Here is a 21982-nt window from a genome sequence, read left to right as displayed (position 1 = left end):
GACTCCGCTGACCCAGAAATATTACCTCGGGTTAAGAAATTTGCTTCAGGATGAGAACAGAAATAGTGTTCCGGTGGCGTGGCAGCAGCAGGAGGCCCCATTAGCTAAAGTGGTGCTTCAGGTTAAGAACAGTTTCGGGTTAAGAACGGACCTCCGGAACGAATTAAGTTCTTAACCCGAGGTACCACTGTATACACATCTGACTAGCCACACCTCTACCCCAAACACCCTTCTTAACTGCATGCATAGCTGCTTGGGAAAATTTCTGATCTGCCACGCAACTCACCTGATGTATATTGCTCAGTAGTTCTCAAGGTTTATTTGAGCCTTTGGTCAGTGGGGTGGATGGCACACCATTTACAGCAGATGGACTGTGATTGGTTTGATGGAGAACAATTATGCAGGCCTGCCTTATGGTTCTGATGGTTTCTCAGGCCTGTAGATTATGAATTCATTCTTGACATTCCTGAGAGACAGGCTTGCAAGAGTGGAACCCTGTTCCTCCAGGCAGCAGGACTGCAATTCTGCAGTGCTCTATTGTCAAGTCCTACTGTGTAGCTCTGCTGCTGACTATCACCAAGTATTTATTTTATGACAAGATAAAACAGGATTTCTTACTGCAACCTGCAGATTGGGATGTGCATGTTGCGGGGGGGGGGGGACTTCTTATAAACTATGTAACACAGCAAAGTGAACAGTAAATTATCAAAGAAAGTGAGTGTGTGAGAGAGAAAAGAGGGAGCGAAACCTAACAACACAAGCAACTTTTCCATAAGGGGTCACTGCTGTGCAGCTGCTGGCAAACCCAGCCTCGTAAAAAAGGGAAGAACCTTTTGGAAATAGTGCCCAACTGTTCCCCCTGGATGGGATGTCACCATTCTGTCCTTGAATAACTTGCCACAGTGTTCCAAGCCAGCCTACTCAAGGGCTTTGAATGAGACTGATTTATTTTTACAGGCCCATTTTACAGGGGCGAAGGGGATGGGGAGGAAGAAGGAAGCATTCGGGAAAGCTTACGAAAAGAATAGTTGTTTACAGCAAAGAGCACCATGCTTTTTGTCTTATGTAACTTAGCATCTATAATTGGCAAGGACTATAGTTCTGGTACTCCCAGTCCCTCCTGAATTATTCATCAAGAGAATGCAGGCGGAATAACTTTATCTGCGACAAAGCAGTTGCTAAGCTTAACGTTTGGGAGATCAAATAATGCAAGCTTACTTATCCTTTTCTCCAGGGAGCTCTGCCACTCACATGTTGGGGGTAATGCATCTTAGCAAGATCCAGGCTTCAGGCTTCTTTCTAGATGTTCGGCAAAGGAGTAAATGTGGGGGGAAGGGATGATTTTTTTTCATCTGAGCAACATATAAAAGTAGTGCTGGAAAGGTGTGGTAGACCTAAGGGCATTTAAAACATAAGTTGACCACCCGCCTCCCCAACCGAGGGAACATATTCAGAATACTGGAGCTATTTTTCCAGGCACTCCTTGGAAACTTTCTCAGTTCTTGTCTTCTGAAATGTGGTATGAAGGACAGAAAACAAATGGAAATAGTTTGGAGATTGTGTTGCAGAGAAGTTAGAAGGTTAGACAGCTGAGAGAAAGGTCTCTTCCGGATGACCTGTTTAATTAGTCATTCATTCTGATTAGTTTGCATGAAGTTATATGACATCCAATAGTCACTGAGAATTCATTCTGAGTTGTTTGCAGGGAGAATATACCATGTTGCATCAATCGTTTCCCACACTTTCCAGTAGATCTTTCTGTCACTTTCCTTATCACAAAATGTTCAATCTCATTGAGTTTGTTGTGCAAGACCCCAAATCCACTTTAAGTGCACAAGCTGAATTTGCTGGAGTCTCACTTACAAAATAGTGGCAATCGGGAAACATCCACGGAGAGAGGGCGAGATGGAGAGGGGGGGGGGAATAGTTGGTTGCAAGGGGAAGAATCATTGGGTAATTTTATTCAGAATTAGTGGATTTGCTGCCTTCTCTATGAGTGTCTATTTGTTTCCAAAATGCTCTGCTAGTATATTTGGAAATGGCATTTCAAAGCCTCCATAACTATCCAGTTTTCTTTCATCCTGATGAAACAACCAGAATGCTATGCATTTTTTAAAAAAAAGACTGAGCCTTTCTCCTATTCATGCTTTGCTGCTGTGCCATTGGTTTTTATTCTGCTACATGCCGTTTTGCTTTATTTTGCTGTATAACTGTTTGTGCTAGGTTAAATTAATTGTTTTAGACTGCAATCCTAAACATGCACAAAAACACACGCTGGCATCTCGAGTTAAAAGAATCGGGTCGCAGGGCTTGGGAGAGAAAGACTTCCACTGGAGATATTGCAGAGCCACTAGCTATTATTGTAACTGGTACTGGGCTGGCTGAACAAGTAGTTTAACCTGGTATAAAGCAAGTCAGGTCAAGCAATCCTATGTTGGATGACAGTGGAAGGAACCATGACTTCCTAAGCCCTGCCAGGCTTGTCCCAGCCAGGGCAGAAGTTGAGGAAAACAGCTCCTTGGTTTCCTCCTCCCATTGATTTTGATTGGAGATAAAATATTCTAACTCAAAGGCTAACATACTCTTCATCTTGATCCAGGTGCACATCCAGGTAATGTTTGTTTGTTTGTTTGTTTGCTCTGGTGGGTCCAAAGTGACTGCCAATCTGTATACTATAACAACAACAACAATTTATTACTTATACGCCACCCATCTGGCTGGGTTTCCCCAGCCACTCTGGGCAGCTTCCAACAGAAGAACAAAAATACATTAAAACATCAGTCATTAAAAAACTTCCCTAAACAGGGTTGCCTTCAGATATCTTCTAAACATCAGATAGTTGTTTATTTCCTTGATATCTGATGGGAGGGTGTTCCACAGGGTGGGAGCCGCTACGGATAAGACCCTATGCCTGGTTCCCTGTAACTTTGCTTCTTGCAGTAAGGGAACCGCCAGAAGGCCCTCTGCGCTGGACCTCAGTGTCTGGGCCGAATGACAGTAGTGGAGATGCTCCTTCAGGAGCTGCTATGTCTCCAACCACCAGCAATGTTGGTAGTGTTTTCTGTGGCTATACCAGGGGAAGGGGCTGCATGTGACTATACAGCCAGGGAGAGGGAAGTCTGTATCATCCTCTGGCCCCTCAGCTGAATTCACAAGACCTATGCTTTAGTGTTGCTTTTCTTCCAAGCCCTGGAGTGCCCCTTTCAACGTTTCCTTAAATTAAATCAACAGAGGTGGATGTGACAGAATATGATGACTGTAATGCGAAGTGAACTTAGTGGTATTCTTGAGCTCTTTCTGTGCATCTTGGAGTGACATGTATTTTGCTTGGTCTTTTCTGCCAGCTGAGTTGCTGACTTCCCTGAATTGAGGAAAAATGCCTTCCCTGAGTAGGATTTCATTGAACAAACATACGAAGGTTAGGTTTTTGCATGCAGGGTCCAAGAATACTGAGGACAATTGTGAGTGGGCCTTAAGATCACTACAGACAAATATTTGTTAAAAAAATATTTAAATATTTTAAGAGATTTGACAGATGCCAGAAATAATAACTCTTGATTTTAATGAGTACCAAGTTCCTACAGAAATATTAGTCATGGTATGTAATATGGAAAAACAACAAACTTCATAGAATCATAGAATCATAGAGTTGGAATAGACCACAAGGGCCATCAAGTCCAACCCCCTGCCAAGCAGGAAACACCATCAGAGCACTCTTGACATATGGTTGTCAAGCCTCTGCTTAAAGACCTTCAAAGTAGGAGACTCCACCACACTCCTTGGCAGCAAATTCCACTGTCGAACAGCTCTTACTGTCAGGAAGTTCTTCCTAATGTTTAGGTGGAATCTTCTTTCTTGTAGTTTGGATCCATTGCTCCGTGTCCGCTTCTCTGGAGCAGCAGAAAACAACCTTTCTCCCTCCTCTATATGACATCCTTTTATAGATTTGAACATGGCTATCATATCACCCCTTAACCTCCTCTTCTCCAGGCTAAACATGCCCAGCTCCCTTAGCCGTTCCTCATAAGGCATCGTTTCCAGGCCTTTGACCATTTTGGTTGCCCTCCTCTGGACACATTCCAGTTTGTCAGTGTCCTTCTTGAATTGTGGTGCCCAGAACTGGACACAGTACTCCAGGTAAGGTCTGACCAGAGCAGAATACAGTGGCACTATTACTTCCCTTGATCTAGATGCTATACTCCTATTGATGCAGCCCAGAATTGCATTGGCTTTTTTAGCTGCCGCGTCACACTGTTGGCTCATGTCAAGTTTGTGGTCAACCAAGACTCCTAGATCCTTTTCACATGTACTGCTCTCAAGCCAGGCTATGCCATGTTCTTGTCTTGAGGTCAGGGTGGATAAAAAGGGACTTACTTATTATTAATTAAAAGGTTTCCATGAAATCAGATTTTAAAATTTAATTAGTGTTTTGTTTGTTTTTATATCGATTGTGTTTTAATTCATTTTTAAATAGTAACTTGGTTTAAAATGCAATATGGGTAGGACTCAATAATTTTTATAATTGTCTTTGAAAATTGAATCCATGACCCTTTGTCAAACATATTAATTAAGGTTATCGACTTATCCCTACTTCCTTCCCTGGAAGTAAGGCCCATTAAATTCTGAATACACATAGTAAGGATGGCAGCCTTATTTCTGAGTGAACATGCAGAGAATTGTGCTGTGAAGCCTGTTTTAATCAAAAGGAAAATAGGCTTCACATTAGGGATAAATAATTGGCTTTTTAATGTGAGAATATAAACACGAAACAAAAGGTCATGCACCGTTCTATTATTCTGGCAAATGATGAATATTTATTATTATTAGTCCACCATGGACCTTTAGAAAAACACTATTTTGCCTGTTATTCTTGGTCTTCTCGATGGAGAACTTCACTACAAAATTGAAGAAGTGTAAAATTTTAAAAATGGCTGTGCCTTGGTTTGCATATTGTTTCTGGAAGTGTGGATTAGGTAGGTTCATCTGTAAATGCAAACTGAATCAAATTTCATCCCTGCTTGCTGGTCAAAAGTTTCCAGAGAGCGCCCCCACAATTACTGGGGCAGAAAAGATGTTCATTTATTCTGGTGACCCCTCTTGTTCTCTCCTCTCCCCTTTTGGATAGTTCAAAAATCTCTTGCACATACTCCTATTCCTTCTCTCTTCTCATTTTCTGCCATTGCTCTTTGATGATGACAATTATATGTCAATAGGATAGTAGCTTTAACCATGCGTTTTGCTAGAAATCAGCAGCGAACACTATTCCGCATAGCATTTGAGAGAATTAATGTAATAAGGGCTAAGTAGGCTATATTGTAAACTATGACCACAGAGCAGAAAAATTTAATGGCCTTTGGAAGAACAGAAATCTTCTGTTCTCATTTAAAGACTGATATCGTGTCTTACTGCAACCATCTACCACCAGTAGCGCGAAACCAGCTTCCTTTACGCAATGCATTTTTCTTTTACCACTCTGCTAAACCATTACCGTATGTTATGTACCTTATCTTCTCTGACCCGTTTACTTCTGTAAACTCCGTGGCATATTTGTGCGGTTAAGTGCTGATGGTATCAATTAGTCTAACATTTTAAAATGTCTAGCTGCCAACTCCATTGTATAGTCAGTGCTTATGTATCATTTATATTCTGCAATGGAGAAATTTAAGCCACTGATGCAGTTGTTTTGGCTCAAGCTTCATTTGGTTAATATTCCAAATAACCATTTAGTAACAATAACACTTAGCATTTATATAGCACCTTCCAAGTATTCAAAGAACTTCATATATAAGTAGTCTTGTAATGAAAGCCAATATTATATCTCCAGATTGGGCAGGGTGGGAGAAATTCAGATTTATTTCCCATTTTAATGAGAAACTATGTAATCCGTGCTTCTAGAACCAATATGGGAACTGAAGCCCTGAATGAAATTCACTCTTCCAAATTTTGTGATGCAGTTCTCCAACTAAGCTGTGTACAAAAGCAGATATATTAAGGGAAAATTATGCATAAAAATGACACATTAGTGAAGATAACATATGAAGATACATTATGGGAAAGAAATTGCTTTCAGAAATATATATATTATCCAGAACTGCAAATCAAAATGTGTATTTTAGGAGAAATTCACACCAAAATGCTGATGGATTTCCATGAAGATTTTTTGTTGTTGTTAAAGTTGTGCAAAGTGGAGAACTGAATTTTAAGAATGGAAAGGTAAGAAACTGAAATTGACAGATGAATCCATCCCGAGAGGGAGATGGGCTGCTGAGAGATCAGTGGCTTCTAGAAGGGCACCAAGGGGCTTTCCCTGCTTATACATTTTAGGCAGTTCCACAGGGCAGTTTACAGTGCTGCTGCGCATCCTCAGAAACTTCCCACAGCATCCCCAAGACATCATCAAAATGCAAGCCATTACCTTAATCTGGTTTTCCCTTTACCACCGAAAAGCTGCTAACCCATTATATATCACTGCTGGCAAAGAAGTTCTTTAGCATGAAGATCAGTTAGCAACCCAAATTTGCCTTTATTATTTCAGATCTTGCACGATTTTGTTAAATCAGAATTGTACATTTTTTTTTTTTAAAAAGGAATGTAGCCAATGTTCCCAAAGGGGAATTCTGTTCATGCAGTGGGACCTCCCCTCCCTCTCCTCCCTCAACCCCCTGGAGCTGACTGAGGGTGTGTAGGGAACAGCAGAGAAGAAGAGACGCTCTCTTCTTCAAGCAGAAATTTCTTGCACTAACAGAACAGAAATGTTGGGTAACAACTAATGATTAAAGAACACAATTGCAATTTAATCCTGTAAGTTAGCGGGAGGAAGCATGGAGAAGAATGATTGAGGGGAGAGATGAAAAACTCCTACCTGGGATATTTTCTGTTAGGCTCCACCCACTGGTGAGAGGAGCAAGCGGTGGAATAGGAAGGAATCACACAGAAAAATCTGAACAACTAATTTGCAAGCTAGCACAAATCTCCTGATTTTATAAGGATGTGAAAAAACACTGTGTTTTGTCGGTCGTATCCTCTAGTACAGTGTTTCCCAACCACTGTTCCGCGGCACACTAGTGTGCCGCGAGATGTTGCCTGATGTGCCGCGGGAAAAATTAAAAAATTCGAAAGATTTTTTTTTTAAAGTCAAATTTTCGATTGGGGCGCCGTCACTAGATGACCCCTGGGGTTTCCTCCCTCCCTCCCGCTCTGCCCCTCCCTCCTCCTCCGGGGAGGCCCTTCCTGGCTCTCGGCCAAGGCTTGGCGGCTGCCACTCACTCACTCGCTCGCCCACCCGTCCCTCCATCCCTGCACCCGGCCTCTTCCCCTCCGTCCCCGGCACGGGGGCTGCCGGGATCCGTAGTCCCCTCGGCCTTGGGCTCCGCGCCCGCGCGGGGTGCGCAAACTACGTTTCCCAGCGTGGCCTGGCGGGCCGGGCGTTTTGTTTGAAGCGCTCTTCTCCTGGCCATGGAATGAGCGCAGCGTCGGCGGCCGGGCGGGCAGGGGCTCTACCGCGCAGACCCCGCGCAGCCTGCCTGCGCCCCCCCGGGGATTGGGCGGCAGGATGGAGCCCGGGATCCCCGCGGAGGCGGAGCGGCGGAGGCGGAGGCTGCCCCCCAGGTAGGGCTGCGTCGGGGGGGTGTTTATTTTTGCAATGCTGCATCCGCGCCGGAGGGGACGCAGCGGACCGCGGGGAGACCCCTTGGCGGGCGTGCAAGGCAATGCATGCGTGCAGGCGTTGCATGGAGTGCAGTGCAATGCAAAGGCAACGCGGTGCCCTGCATGCATGCATGCAACTTCCACCGGCGCTCCGGACTTGGCAGGTGAGGGGGGTCCCCAGTGGGCGGCAGAGAGAGCCGGGAGGGCGAAGGGGAGCCGGGGGGAGCAGCGCTGCTCCCCGAGCCGAGCCCGGGGGGAAACTTCGGCGTCGTTGCGCCGGGTGTTGGAAGTGGAGGCTGGTGGGGGCCCCTCACCTGCAAAACCTGGTCGCTTCTCATATATTTCGTGCATTGCATTCATCGCCCGCTTTCTCCTCCAAGGAGCTCCCGGGGGCGCGCGTGGTTCTCCCCGTGTTATCCTCGCAACAACAGCCCTGCGAGGTGGGTCAGGCGAGTGGCCCAAGGGAGCACCCAGGGATTGTCCTGGCCAGGTGGGGTGATTTGAACCCTGCTCTCTGCCCGGTCTTCGTCCTCATTTAGCCCCCACATGTGCATGACTGTGCATGACTGAGGTTTTCCCCCTCGTCTTGGCTATGGTGTGAGTCTGTGCTGTTAATTAATGGGGTTCTGCCTTCGGAGAAGATGAGCCAGCCCTCAAGGAGGTGATTATGTAATTTGCTAGCAATTCATGTCCCTCCCGGCGTGACGCTGCGCGCTGACGTCACGGGGCTGTAATGGTGGTGTGCCTCGAGATTTTTTTCATGAAACAAGTGTGCCTTTGCCCAAAAAAGGTTGGGAAACACTGCTCTAGTAAGTGTGTTTCAGTTTAGTCTTTCTCGTTCATTGAAACCCCCCACTACATCTGCCATATGGAAGGACTGGCCAGTTTGTTCTCTGCCAAAATCAGGAAGATATTCAACATTACTTCATTATATTTCAGTAACTATAAACATGGACCAAGAACTGGAAAATCCTAAATGCTATCCTTTTGAAAGCTGGAACCATTTTGTAAACATATTAGAATAGCCTTTTGGACATTGTGCTTGTTTGTTTGTTTTAAAAAATGTCTTCACCTCTTTAACTGATTGAATAATTTGATAAATTATGAAGCTTAAATTAACGTGTTTATAAATGGCAAGTGCCCGCTTTCTCTCTCCCAACCCTTGCAGATGAGGAGACAAGCACAAGTAAAAGTCTCCCAAACACATGAACTGGAGGGATCAAGCATTCAGTCCTAACAGAGGTCAGAATAGAGCACCATGAAGACACATCCTTAGACAACAACTGTGCAGTTAGAGTGAACATAATAAAGTGAAACCAATTGGAAATGCACTTCTCCACACACAATTTTTGCAAAAAGGAAATCTAGGAATCACATAGCTGCAAAACAACTCTAATATTAAGCGAGAATTACTTTCCTGTTGGTTCCTTACATCTCTCCAGCCATTGGATGACTCAGCATAGGATGACTCAGCAGCCTCCTGCCACTCCTGGAACACACAGACCTGTCTAGCACTTACTCAGAGTCCTCTTTAGGGAATGTGATTGGCGTGGAAACATGGCTTTAACATGTCTGTTTGCATTTTTCGACACACTGAGGGAAAGCAGTGCAAAGGCTGCCCTTGGACAACTGCAGAAGCATTATATCATATTTGACAAGCACTCTTTCTTCTAAAATTCAGGCTGAATTGGTTTTCAGATATTTTAACCTTCCCCACAAAAATGCTACCATGGTTCAAGTTTCTTTTAAGCAGGGCAGCAGCTGCCTTGAAGCAAAGCATCTGCTAACAAGTAACCCTGAAAAAAATGACTGGCATTTTTTTGTTCTTAACTACGGTCATATTCTGCACTGTTCCTCAAAGCAACTTCTGAAACTAGCTGGATCCCTAGATATTTTCTTGGCACTCTGTGTGCTCCCTGCAATGCAGACTCAAACTAGTCACTCTAATGAGGAAGACCACGCATTTCCGTGGTCAATTTCAGGGCGCTTCCAGACTCTATTTTTGGGTAAGATTCGGTTGCGCAATAGTTTGCCATTATAGTTGATTTATAGGGTTTGCACAACAAGCCTGCTTCAACCAAAGACCAGACTTTTTGCAGTATATAGGAAGTGATGGGAAAATACACTTGAAAGTGTGTGTCACGGTCTGGTCTACGGGCGCTCGAAGTCCCGGCTGAGGACGTCAGCACTGGGGGCAAGATGGCGGGGTGGGAGCAGGAACGAGAGTCCAGAAGCCAGGGGTCCAAGGGTCAGGAATCAAGGAGTCACGAAGTCAAGGGTCCGAGGGTCAGGAATCAAGGAGTCATGAAGTCTAGGGTCTGAGGGTCGAGAAGCAAGGAGTCATAAAGCCGAGGTCTGAGGATCAAGAAGCCAGAAGCTGAAGGCAGGAAACAAGTTGCTGTGGCAAAGAGCTGAAGGGAAATGCTGACCTTATATCCCTTCCCGGCTCTTGCCACCAGGTGCAGTGAGTTACCAAGAGGCCTCACCTGTGTGGCTGCGCTTTGCCTCTCCAGAACAAACTTAGGAAGGCCCCAGTCCTGCAAAGCCCTACTGGTCACAGGGCCTGGCTCCTGCATGCACTCCTGACAGTGTGGGAATAACATTTGCTTGATGTAACATCATCTAACCCCCACCTCCCAAACAAACTGGAATGAAAGATCCATAAAAAGTTCAAGTGCTTTGGTGCTTGCCTGTCATGTACGTTTTGTGAACATTCCACTTGCTTCTCTAAGTTGTACTACAGCAGCACGCCAAGGAATTCCATGCCCAAGAGGAGAACAGTCCACTCACAGGCTGTGCCTGGAGAATGTGGCTGAGTACATGGTTCAAGCACCATTTTTTCCTCCATTAAGGGGCCCTTCAGCAAGCTGCTTCTCCAGTTACTGGGGAAAAGATGGCACCTGACTAGCTCTATCCCACTTGTGCCGCAGCTAAAGATGCTGAGGTTGAGCACCTGCTCACAACTGGTCAACAATTTCATTGCCCGGATCATCACTGCATTGTAATATTTTTGATCTCCAGGCTGCAAGCGGATTCCTACAAATACCCTGGTTCACCTGATTAAAGCTTTGCCTCATCTTACAAAACTGAGCCTCTCAGAGGCCAAGTGCAACACATTGTCTTATTCATCAACTATATGTTAGCACTTTTTAATTTAATCTGGTAAAGTCTATATGCTGTTGAAGACATAGAGGGTTGTTGGTTTTTTTGCTCTCATTTTGCAGGTGGTTTCAAAGCTGGCCTGTATCCCATTTTTACGAAGCTGAAATTGACACTGAAATGCTTCAGAGATATGGTTATAGTACAAATGTCAGTAATTCACATCACTATTGCAACTTCCTTGGCAGTGGTACCACTAGTTATATAACTATCAAAGACTACCGTAATATCAGTAATGTTCATAATAGTTTTCATCTTTCTAGTTCTTCTACATTTGGCTTTGAAGTACACCCCTGTTTGGTGTAGTAAGCCATCTTGATTGACTTATTCTGGCAGCAGGAATTTCCAGATGACATGCATCAGAAGATAAGAAAGGATTAATGTCCTAAGAAAAGTTCCCTTACTGCCAGTACCAGATATTTTAGTATTATGGATGCAGGGATTATAGGAGACTAGATTGGAAAAGAGGCAATTTAATTTGCTTAAATTACATTGGCAAGAATGGATAATTTTACATTTAATTGACTGTTCTTTACGTAAATGGAATAGGGTGCTTGTTTTTAAAGAAGCTTGTAGACCTTATCCTAAAATATTTTAAAATCATTTGAACCATTCAGAAATGATTACTTGCTACAATTGTTCTTCGATTTTTGCTGTTTCTCTTATTTACAGTGGTACCTCGGGTTAAGGACTTAATTCATTCCGGAGGTCCGATCTTAACCTGAAACTGTTCTTAACCTGAAGCACCATTTTAGCTAAAGGGGCCTCCTGCTGCCGCCGCACCGCCGGAGCCCGATTTCTGTTCTTATCCTGAAGCAAAGTTCTTAACCTGAAGCACTATTTCTGGGTTAGCGAAGTCTGTAACCTGAAGTGTATGTAACCTGAAGCGTATGTAACCCGAGGTACCACTGTATTTATTTTTAAAGTATATTTAGCATCTCCACTGATACAGCTAGAATGTCTCAGTGTATGTGACAAAAACTAAAAGTTATAGAAGTCCAGGAAACATGGGGTCCCTACTGCTTGGCTCCTGTTCAAAAGTGCCCCCTCAACACTATAATGCCCACCCAGGAGCCTGGCAAGAGGGTTGGTATGGCAACACAGCTGGGTTGAACAAATAAGTGTGGCTGGGGCAACCCAGCCAGATGGGTGGGGTATAAATAAAATATTATCATTATAAGGATCCCTTCTGAGCTGCTGGGGCACTTGTTCAGTGACTGACCTGGCCAACTGCTGGCACCAGACCTATTCAGCAGTCCTAAAGAGAATTATTTGCATGTGAGATTCCTTCGTGGACAATTCCTTGCTTCGGTTCTTCAAGACATGGCCAGATAATATCAAGCAGATTTTTCAAAAACATTTAATAAATACTCATTCTGAATCGCTCCTTACAGGTACAACAATTCCAGTGAGAACATGGAGTTCCATTGGCATCCGCAGCAGGTAAGCCAACATATGCCTGTTCTTATATGTAGCATTGAAGCTAGTGGTGAATCCTAACATTATCCAACAGCATAGGTTTTTGGATTGGACTTGCGTTATATGCATGGTCAGTTTCTGCAAATGATGTGAAGGTTCTTTGAGCACCTCTCTGATGTAGAATGACATTTTCATGCAGTGCACATAGAATTTTAAAAGAATATATTTGCCTGTCGAGACTGTACCACTGCCTATACAGTTCCTTTACATTTAAATACAGTTACTCATAAGCAGTGAGTAACTGCTGAAAACCTGAGCTCAAAGTTAGTAGTTTTGTCAATGCACAGTATAAATGAACCTTGAAAGTGAGTGGTAATTTTAATCTTCCTTTTTGGCACAACTTTTTGAATAACTTATCCAAGGATAATTTGGGGCTGTCCAACAACATTTGTTAATTTTTCTAAGGAAAATACGACATGAAAAGGCCCTGATGGACGTGCATAATAAACATGTCTTATTTCCTTGCCTGAGCTAAAATAAACACACTCAGTTTTATTTTCCTTCATTTACAGTTCTTAGTGGAATGCTCCTTTCCACAAACTAACGGCTGTGAAAGCTCAGCGTATATGCCTCCCTATAGAGAAACACCAGGCATTTATTACAAATGAATTCCAGATAATTATTGCAGGAGGAGATCATGAAACATTCATTGGAAAAAAAGATTGCCTGAGATGTATTGCAAACAGGAGGGGGTCCAAGACGTTAATGGCCCTGCCTGTACTACTGCTAATCCCTTGGGGCTCCTGCTACAGGTGGTTTATATTTCTGAAATACTGAAATGTGCTGCATGCAATGGAAAATTGGTATTAAAATTTTCCGCGACACAATTTCTTTTTCCTCTGTTGTTCTTAAGAGAGCAAGTGGTTGGTGTGTTACTGCGTTATTATGACCTCCTTATTTTAAGGAAATGGGTGTCTTTTGTCAACTTGCCTGCCTCCACTCTCACTCCCTTGAATAACAATTTCTTCCCGCTGCATAAAAATGAAGAAAACGGGGATGCAAAGAGCAGGTTTCTGTGCACACAGGATATTTTGCCCTTCATCAAATTTTGGATTCTTGGATTCAGAGCTCTTCTCCTTGCTCCCTCCCCCCCCCTTGCCTCCCTCCCCCCCCCCCGTCTAGTTTCTTTGGGTCCCTGTCAAATTGTGACTCAAGTTGATAGAGCATATAAGTATGAATGGATGAACAACCAGTAGTTGGAACTGATATAAACTCCAGATCTGTCAACTAAAACTTTATGTGTTGGAACTCATGTTACAGGGAAAGAAAATGTTTAACTTGATGATAGTTTCTGTTTATTAAGTGATAAATCACATCACATCAGATTCAAAATGAGAAAGTGTCCCTGGGATAAAAGCAAGCCTAATGCAAGCAGAGTCAAAGGGTGTTCTGTAGAATTGGGGGTGATTATGAAAAGCATGCCTTGAGTCAGAAGGTCTTTTCAAATTTTGACAAAGTAATATGCTTTTGATTACACTGTGTTGAGTGTGTGTGTTGGTGGGGTGTGTGTATGTTTTCTCTGAAGAACACATTCTTTCAAGACAGGCAGCCCTTATAAATAGCTTTGTCTCCCTGAAGTTAGCCCTGGGCATGTTGGTGCCATTATCCATCCCATGTGGTCCAAATATAAATGGGTAGAAATGCCTTCTTACTGTGAGTTTTTCAAACCGGCCAGTAAATGGAGTTAATGTAAAGAAAAAGTTGTTAAATTTTTTACTAGGCCACTTTTTTAAAAAATAAAAAAGCCAAATAAAACTATGAAGATTTAATATACCATTTAAAAAACTTCCCAGCACTTTTAGGGGTCTAAACAGAGCTACCATCATGAAATGACCATTGAAGTCTGAGAGTCAGCGTAGAATAATTAAAAGTTCAAGCTGAGCCATGCTTTTATAATGCTCAGATGAAAACACTTCATAGCAAATGCATTCTGGAAACCTAGTCTTTATTTGTAGGGAATTTCGGGGGTTACTTAGCAGAATAATTATAAAAATGCCTCCTGAACTGAAGAGGCATTTTTTCTCAGTTTAACAGGCATTTTCCATCACATTGAAGTTTGTGAACTAGAAGTGCCAGCTGCAGTCACTTAGCACTGAAAATATGGCTATCAAGATCCATTACCAGTTACAGATAGGTAGCCGTGTTGGTCTGCCATAGTCAAAATAAAAAAATTCCTTCCAGTAGCACCTTAAAGACCAACTAAGTTAGTTCTTGGTATGAGCTTTCGTGTGCATGCACACTTCTTCAGAAGTATTAAGGTAAGTTTGTCAGTGGGAATCAATAGACTAAGCTTCCATGCAGTATGAAAGACACACCAGTTCTTTTGGTGCAGATGGAGGTACCATTCTTGCACCTTCTTACTGGAGAACAAGCCCCATTGAACTCTGTGGAATTTATGCCTGAGCAGACATGCATAGGATTGTACTGTAATTTGGAAATGACCTATGTGCTGGTCCAGGAGTAGCCAATGTGGTGCCTTCTAGAAGTTGACTGTTGCATGGCCAGAGGTGAGGGAGGATGGGAGTTGGCATCTAACATTGCCTTGGACAGCTCAACTGGCAGAGACTGACTCTTAATCTCAGGATCATGGGCTTAAAAGCCTGTATTGGGCAAAAGAATCCTGCATTGCAGCAAGTTGGACTACATGACCCTTGTGGTCCTGTCCAACTCCACAATTTTATTATTCTGTTATCAATCAATCAATCAATCAATCATTACGGTCCAGAGACCCAACAAATCATTACAAAGCAATATACCATTCACAATTTATCTGTGCTGGCTCTGTGCTGCCAGTCAGTAATAGTTGGATAACTGTCAGAGCTTTTAATAATTTCAGTGGACCCCAACTCACCATTTTGGCACTAAAAAGAGAACAACCCACAGCAGACATTACAGAAGGGATTTAGCTCAATGGCAGAGCATATGATTTACATGCAGACGGTACTGCCACCCAGCTGATTACTGAGCCAGATAATTTTTCTACCAGCCACTCTAAATAGCAATAAAGTTGCTGGTACAGTTCCTTGTTCTGGTGGCAACCACACCTCTAAAGTCTAAAAGAAAAGAAACACATCTGAAGCAGAGAGCTGTACAATGAACACATCTACGCCATATCTGTGAGGGCTTGTGGACTGATGGGCTGCTTCTGACCTGGGTACATACACACTGAGCCCCAGCAGTGTCTGAACATTAAGTTGCACTCTCTGCTTCTTTTCTATTCTTTTGCTTGCAAATTATACAGATGCATGTTGCTAAAAATGCCTGCGGCATCCCCTTCACACATGCGCATGCTGGAGAGCACTGTACTTGGAGGGGGAAGAAAGACCCATATGTGCATATCTGAAGCTGTCGTCGGTGGAGAACTTTTTGAGAGTTCACTGTTAATAAGACAGCAGAGACAGGGAACCTGTGCTGGACTATGACTCCTATAATCCTTGACCACTAGCTATGCTTGCTGAGGCTGATAGGAACTGGAGTCCAGCAAAATCTGAAGGACGCCATGTTGGGTACCCCTGAATTACAGGAATGTAATTAAATGGCACTGAATGTCTTTTGCATGCTCCTTTTGGTTATCATGTAACTCATTTGCATCAGTGTTTACATTTAAAAAAAAATAAAAAAATTCAACTGTCCAATAATCTTAAACAACAGTAACCCCAGGGCTTTTTTTTTTTTAAGCTGGAGCTCACAGGAGCTCAGTTCCAGCACCCCTCAGGTTGGCGCCATTGCCATTGTAAGAGAACAAGGGAGAAGTTCACGGAGAGCTCTGGCACCTCTTTTTCTAGAAAAATAGCACTGAGTAACCGCCACAATAGCAATGGAGTAAATCACAATGAAGTCTATAATTCATCATGATGACTAAGTGTGCAACATGTGCTAGCTAGCTTTGCTCATCTTGTGGAGTTTGGGTGGTTGTTGTTTTTTTAAAAAAACAGCCTTGGCAATCTTCATTCAGTGGATTTGTTGCTTAATAATAGAGCTGGAAGGAAGGCTTCAAGTGTTTTGGTCTTATCCCTTGCCCATGTCCTACATATGGAGAGCATCTTTGACACTGTTATGATGATACCCAAACTTTTCCTTGGAGATTCCTAAGAAAGAAGATTTCATAAACTACTTTCAGATGTCGTGTGGGTAGCTCTGGCAGGCAAAAATGCTTAAAAAAGAAACAGCTGGTACCAATAGGGTAGGGGAAAGTGTGAGATTGGGGCCATGGCATGGGTGAGGAGGGGATTTAATCCTTTGTCCTTGCAGTGATCCTCATTGGAAATGGTTTTCCACTGAATCAGACTGAAGGTCCAGCATCTTCATCTCAATTAGATGCTTATAGGAAGCCTGCAAGCAGGACATGAGCTCAACAGCACTCTCCTCACTTGTGATTCCCAGAAATTGGTACTCCAGCAGTGGAGGTAGAAAAGTCCCATTTGCACCAATGGGCTCTTTCCCCCCATTTGAAATAGCAGGTATGGGGGAGAAAATTCCAGTTGGGACTGTGACAGGAGCCCACACATGCACCACAATAACTATCTGGCTGACTTATCTTACTTACCAGTGGTATGCCTGCTATTTCCTCCCCTTACCTTTCATGACAGGGCAAATAAGATGATGGCCATTCATCTTTCCTTGGAGTCTGAAAGCCTCTCTTAACACTGGCTGTCTACAGCCATTCCACCTGGTGGGGTGTCTCTCCTTGAAGTAACATCTCCATTTATTACCTCCCTGGTACAGACCTCTCTCAGGCTAAGCTGTGGTCTGTATAGTAGTGGCTGGTGTTCATTTGGACTGGTAGAGCAGAAGGCAGGGGGCCTATCAGTAGGTGGAGCGAGAGCCAATGACAGTCAAAGCCAACACATTCAAGGTTTTTTTTACCCATCCTTCTTCCCTACAAGAGCAAGTGTGAGACTGAAGAGGAGGAAGCTGACAGGCTGTGCCTCCTCCTTGACACGTAAGTAAGCAAGCCAGGCAGGTGGAGGATGGCTGAGGGCAGACTGAAGTTGGTGGGTCGCTGCCCCACTTGCCCTCATGGACCAGCATCCACAGCTGGGCTCCCATACTGCAAGTCAACTTGAGTAGAAAACCACCACCACTAGGACAGAGAGGGCTGTAGGGGGAAATGTGTAGGGAGGTGGATGGAGGGTTCAGCAGCCCCCATGCTCCCACACCTGTGCTCTAAATCATAAGTGAAACCTGCTTTTATTACATGATTTGAGCTGCCACACAAATAAAGACTTGGATCCGTTGCCAGCAAGTGTATTTTGGCCCTAACCCTCTAAATGACGAATGGGGGTAAATAGGATCTCCATAAACACATCAAGCCACCACTGTAGGATTTTATTAACATTACCCCCCCCCCCATGTTCCTCTTTTAAGCTGTAGCCCTTAAAGCTCCTATTCCAGAGCAGATGTATCAATTTCATTGGGGGCTAAACTGAGTTAAGCAGGTTAAGGGTTACAGCTTTAGATTTCATCTGGGAGTGGAAACAAAACAGCAGTAGAGTTTTGGCTGGCAAGTCTGTTTCCATGGGGCTTTCAGGCTAAGCGACCAGCTCCAAGCACTGCAAATTTGCTTCCAAGCCTCTGAGTGCTTATCTGAACCAAACTGTAAGAGGCTCGCCCATCACTTCCAAAACATTTAGGTTTCCCTTTCCCCTTTATGTGTGTTTTATGAAGTGCGGAATATGTATTTTATATCAACAATTTTCTCTTCGGTTTCCAACCGCATTCCTGGGCATCATTTCCCATTAATTTTCCTGTACAACTATTCCTGTAATGAAAAAAAGAAAAAAGAAAAAACAGAAATGGGCCCATATCCGCACCAGAACCAGTGGCTCACACACCCGCAATCATAAGAACTGAAATGATTCCTTTGTATTTTCAGGGCTCTTTACCTTAGGCAAGAATTGGAGCCAAGTCATCAAGGCTGCATACTCTGGAAAGATTTCTACTGCCAGGAGTCAAAGGCACATGAGTGTTCTGTAACTGCAGACTGTTCCAGACAGCAGATAATTTCATGTTCACACTGGAAGCAGTTGAAGGCCTTCTTGGGTCACCTGATGAAGAAACTGCCATTCTTTCAACCAATATTCATCTGCTCTTTTTGAAGGGCTCCTTTAACCTTACCCAGACCTTCCATATGTCCCTATTTTCCAGGGTCAGTCCTAGATTTACAGAAATCATCCCAGTTTATGATTTGATCCTGGAATGTCCTGCTTTCCCTTAGGATGTCCCCAGTGCTTTTTTTCTGGGGGTACGCAGGGTTACGCATACCCCTAAACATTTTGTGAATCTAACGGGAGAAGATACTAAAATTTAGTTTCTTCTCTACCACGGTGAATCGCCACTTCCGTTGCTACCCCTGATGGCGGCCTCATTTCCTTTCCTGGTGTTACCTGAGTCTCAGACAGAAGCGAGCGTTTAATTTGTGAAGTAGCATGGAATGTGGATGTGTGGTGTTTTACTGATGAAAGTTTGGCCTCATTGAGGGGCAATATTTCAATATGAGTAGGAAAATTACTGTGAGCTGTCAGCTGTGTCATATGAGGTAATGCATGTTCTTTGTGCTTTTGTCCATTTACTGTATTTATTTTTCCTGATTTGAACTATAAAATGGTGATTTTCTTGAGTCAAAATGAGAGTACCCCTAAATATTTTTAGAAAAAAAGGACTGGATGTCCCTATTTTCATCAGAGAAATGTTGAAGGGTATGGAGTTACGCGACCTCCAAGCCAAGTACATAAGTAACTATACAACCTTTAGAAGACATCTGAAGGCAGCGCTGTAGTGTTTTATTATGCTTTTATATATGTTGGAAGCTGTGCAGAGTGGCTGCAGCAACCCAGTCAGATGGTTGGAGTGTAAATATTATTTATTTATTTATTTATGACGTCCCTGTTTTCATTGGAGAAAGGTTGGAGAGTATGCTTTACCTCAGCAGCATGGATGCTGTGTTGTGTAGTGTTGTACTTGGAGTGTTGGACTAAGACCTGGACAATATACTAACAACATAACTCCTTCTGTCAAGTGAGGGGTACCACTTTAGGCAAATGCTTGGCAGAATAGCTGTGTTTTTAATTGCTATTGAAACTCCATCAATGTTGGTAGTTCTCACATCCAAGAGGGGAGGGCATGCCAAAGTTAAGGTAAAGGGACCCCTGACCGTTAGGTCCAGTCGCGGACGACTCTGGGGTTGCAGTGCTCATCTCGCTTTACTGGCTGAGGGAGCCGGCGTTTGTCCGCAGACAGCAGACAGCTTCTGGGTCATATGGACAGCATGACTAAGCCGCTTCTGGTGAACCAGAGCAGAGCACGGAAACACCGTTTACCTTCCTGCTGGGGTTGTACCTATTTATCTACTTGCACTTTGACGTGCTTTCGAACTGCTAGGTTGGCAGGAGCAGGGACCGAGCAAAGGGGAGGTCACCTCGTCATGGGGATTCGAACCGCTGACCTGATCGGCAAGCCCTGGGCTCTGTGGTTTAGACCACAGCTCCACCCGCATCCCTATGCAAGAGTTGGGGTGCTGCTATTGAGAACATGCAGAATTGCCACTTCAAGCTCAGAAATAATGCCACAGTCACACAAATTATATAAATGCTTGCTCATTTCTCAGTTCTAATACAGTACAATGTTTTAAAGCATATAACTGAATTCCATTATAACAAGGATACATTGCGTGGCTGAAATTAATGAGCACTGGTGTATTAAAACATAAATGTAGATAGGCATGGGTGTAATTTAAAACAATAATACTCTGTTTGCATAGAATGCACTTTTCATACACTTGATAAATTAGTGAAAACACATTTTATCCAAGGCAGGATAGGTTCACATTTTGCATGGATGGGCTGACATATTGTAATAAATAGCCATTACACTGGTGTGCTGGTTTGTGTGTGTATGTGTGTGTGTGTGTGTGTGTGTGTGTAGGGCAATTTGTGTTTATATATAAAGAGAGGAAAAAAGTCTGTACAAATACATTATTGTGCTTCTCTTAGATCCATTTGTCACAGTGGATTTTCTAATTAGCTTGATGAGCCTCTTCAAGAGTAATGAAGATAAAATAAAGTCAGATTGGCTACAATAATAGGCAGATTAAAGGAACAGAATGAGCACAGGGCAACTGTGAGTCCACAGAATGTCTTCCTTTATTCTTTATTTTATTAAGCAGGCTTATCACCCACTTTTCAAGAAAGACATCTGCAGAAAGCAGTTTACAAAATAATGTTACAACATAATCAATAGTGTAACGGAACATTATACAATAAAGTATAATTAAAGTATAATTCATAAATCACCATGCTACTAAAAAGCTTATGCAAAGCCAATTATCACTCAGCATGCCATATCAACACAACTACAGCACTACAATCTACCAACCCTTGAAAGCTATAGTAAAAAGATAGGCCTTTAAGGCCCATTTAAAAACACTGAGGGATGAGACCTACCTGATAGCCTGTGGAACTGAATTCTACAGCCACAGGGCCAGCACTGAAAAGGCTCTGTTCTGTGTGGCTGCCAGCCAACTGGACCCCAAGAGAAGATTGAAATGGTCTGCAAAATAAACAAAAATAAGGCCTTTGGGGAACCTGTCTCACTGGTCTCCTATGCTATCACTAATATATCAAGTACAGTGGTAACTCAGGTTAAGTACTTAATTCGTTCCGGAGGTCCGTTCTTAACCTGAAACTGTTCTGAACCTGAGGTACCACTTTAGCTAATGGGGCCTCCCGCTGCCGCTGTGCAATTTTTGTTCTCATCCTGAAGCAAGGTTCTTAACCTGAGGTAATCTTTCTGGGTTAGCGGAGTCTGTAACCTGAAGCGTCTGTAACCCGAGGTGCCACTGTAATCACAACAATGCCTGAGGAAATCACACCTCTGCTCACAACCATTTATGCCTCCTTCTTGCGGATATTAAACTGCCTTAATCCAGAGACAGACCATTGGTTCATTTTTCTCAGTATTGTCTATCTACTTTGACCAACAGCATCTCTCTCAGATTTCCGTCAGAGGCCTTCTCAGCTCTGTCACCTGAGATCCTTTGGAGCGGAGATGCCGGTGACTGAACTTGGCAATATTACAATTTGCACTACAGGCAGATGTGGATCTGTCTGCAGAAGTATTTAACCTGGCAGGAAAGGCGTAAAAATAACAGCATTATGACTTGAGCCCAGCAGTGGGGCTCTAGGAAGATGTATCAAATATATCCCATGTGCTATCAGTGTAAAAGAAGGGCCTCCTAGTCCTAAATCATCCAAAAATGTTCAAGGCAAACAGTTCCTATTTATTTTTTCATGGCACACAAATGACTCCAGCAACAACAGGAAAGAATTTTCCATGACTGCAAATCTATGAAAATAGAACAGAGTCGTTTTAATTAGAACAGCTGACTAATCATCACTAATTTCTTGGATTTTTGTTTGTTTGTTTGTTCTTGTTGCAAAAACATCCCAGAGATTCTTTGGCTTGGATCCCCACTAGCTTTCCATTCATGGAAGGAGCTGGGAACCAGTGGAGCAGGTGTGTGTGTGTGTGTGTGTGTGTGTGTGTGTGTGTCGTGGTGGCTTTTGTTGTTGCTGTCCATCTCCCCTTCTCCCTGAGCTGCCTCACATACTGCCCCGGAGACTGCTCCAACCCTCCACAGTAGATTTTTTTTTGGGGGGGGGGCAAAAGGACTGTAGGGGGGAAGGGGAAACCAGCAAGA

General features: G+C 43.4%; 1 long non-coding RNA gene across 1 annotated transcript in view; it reads left to right on the top strand.

Annotated features, from left to right (window-relative positions):
* The window catches only part of LOC310704484, a 49272-nt gene extending 30164 nt beyond the window's left edge, over nucleotides 1-19108 (top strand). The window contains exons 2-3 of the long non-coding RNA XR_014524811.1: nucleotides 12201-12249; nucleotides 18161-19108. This is a non-coding gene — a long non-coding RNA (uncharacterized lncRNA). The remainder of the gene's footprint in view (nucleotides 1-12200; nucleotides 12250-18160) is intronic.
* The last annotated feature ends 2874 nt before the right edge of the window (nucleotides 19109-21982 follow it).

The sequence above is a fragment of the Podarcis liolepis genome, assembly GCF_965112155.1.
Source record: "Podarcis liolepis genome assembly, chromosome: 3".
Lineage (NCBI taxonomy): Eukaryota > Metazoa > Chordata > Lepidosauria > Squamata > Lacertidae > Podarcis > Podarcis liolepis.
The sequence above is the reverse complement of the archived record's forward strand: the minus strand, read 5'-3'. Positions and strand labels throughout refer to the sequence as shown.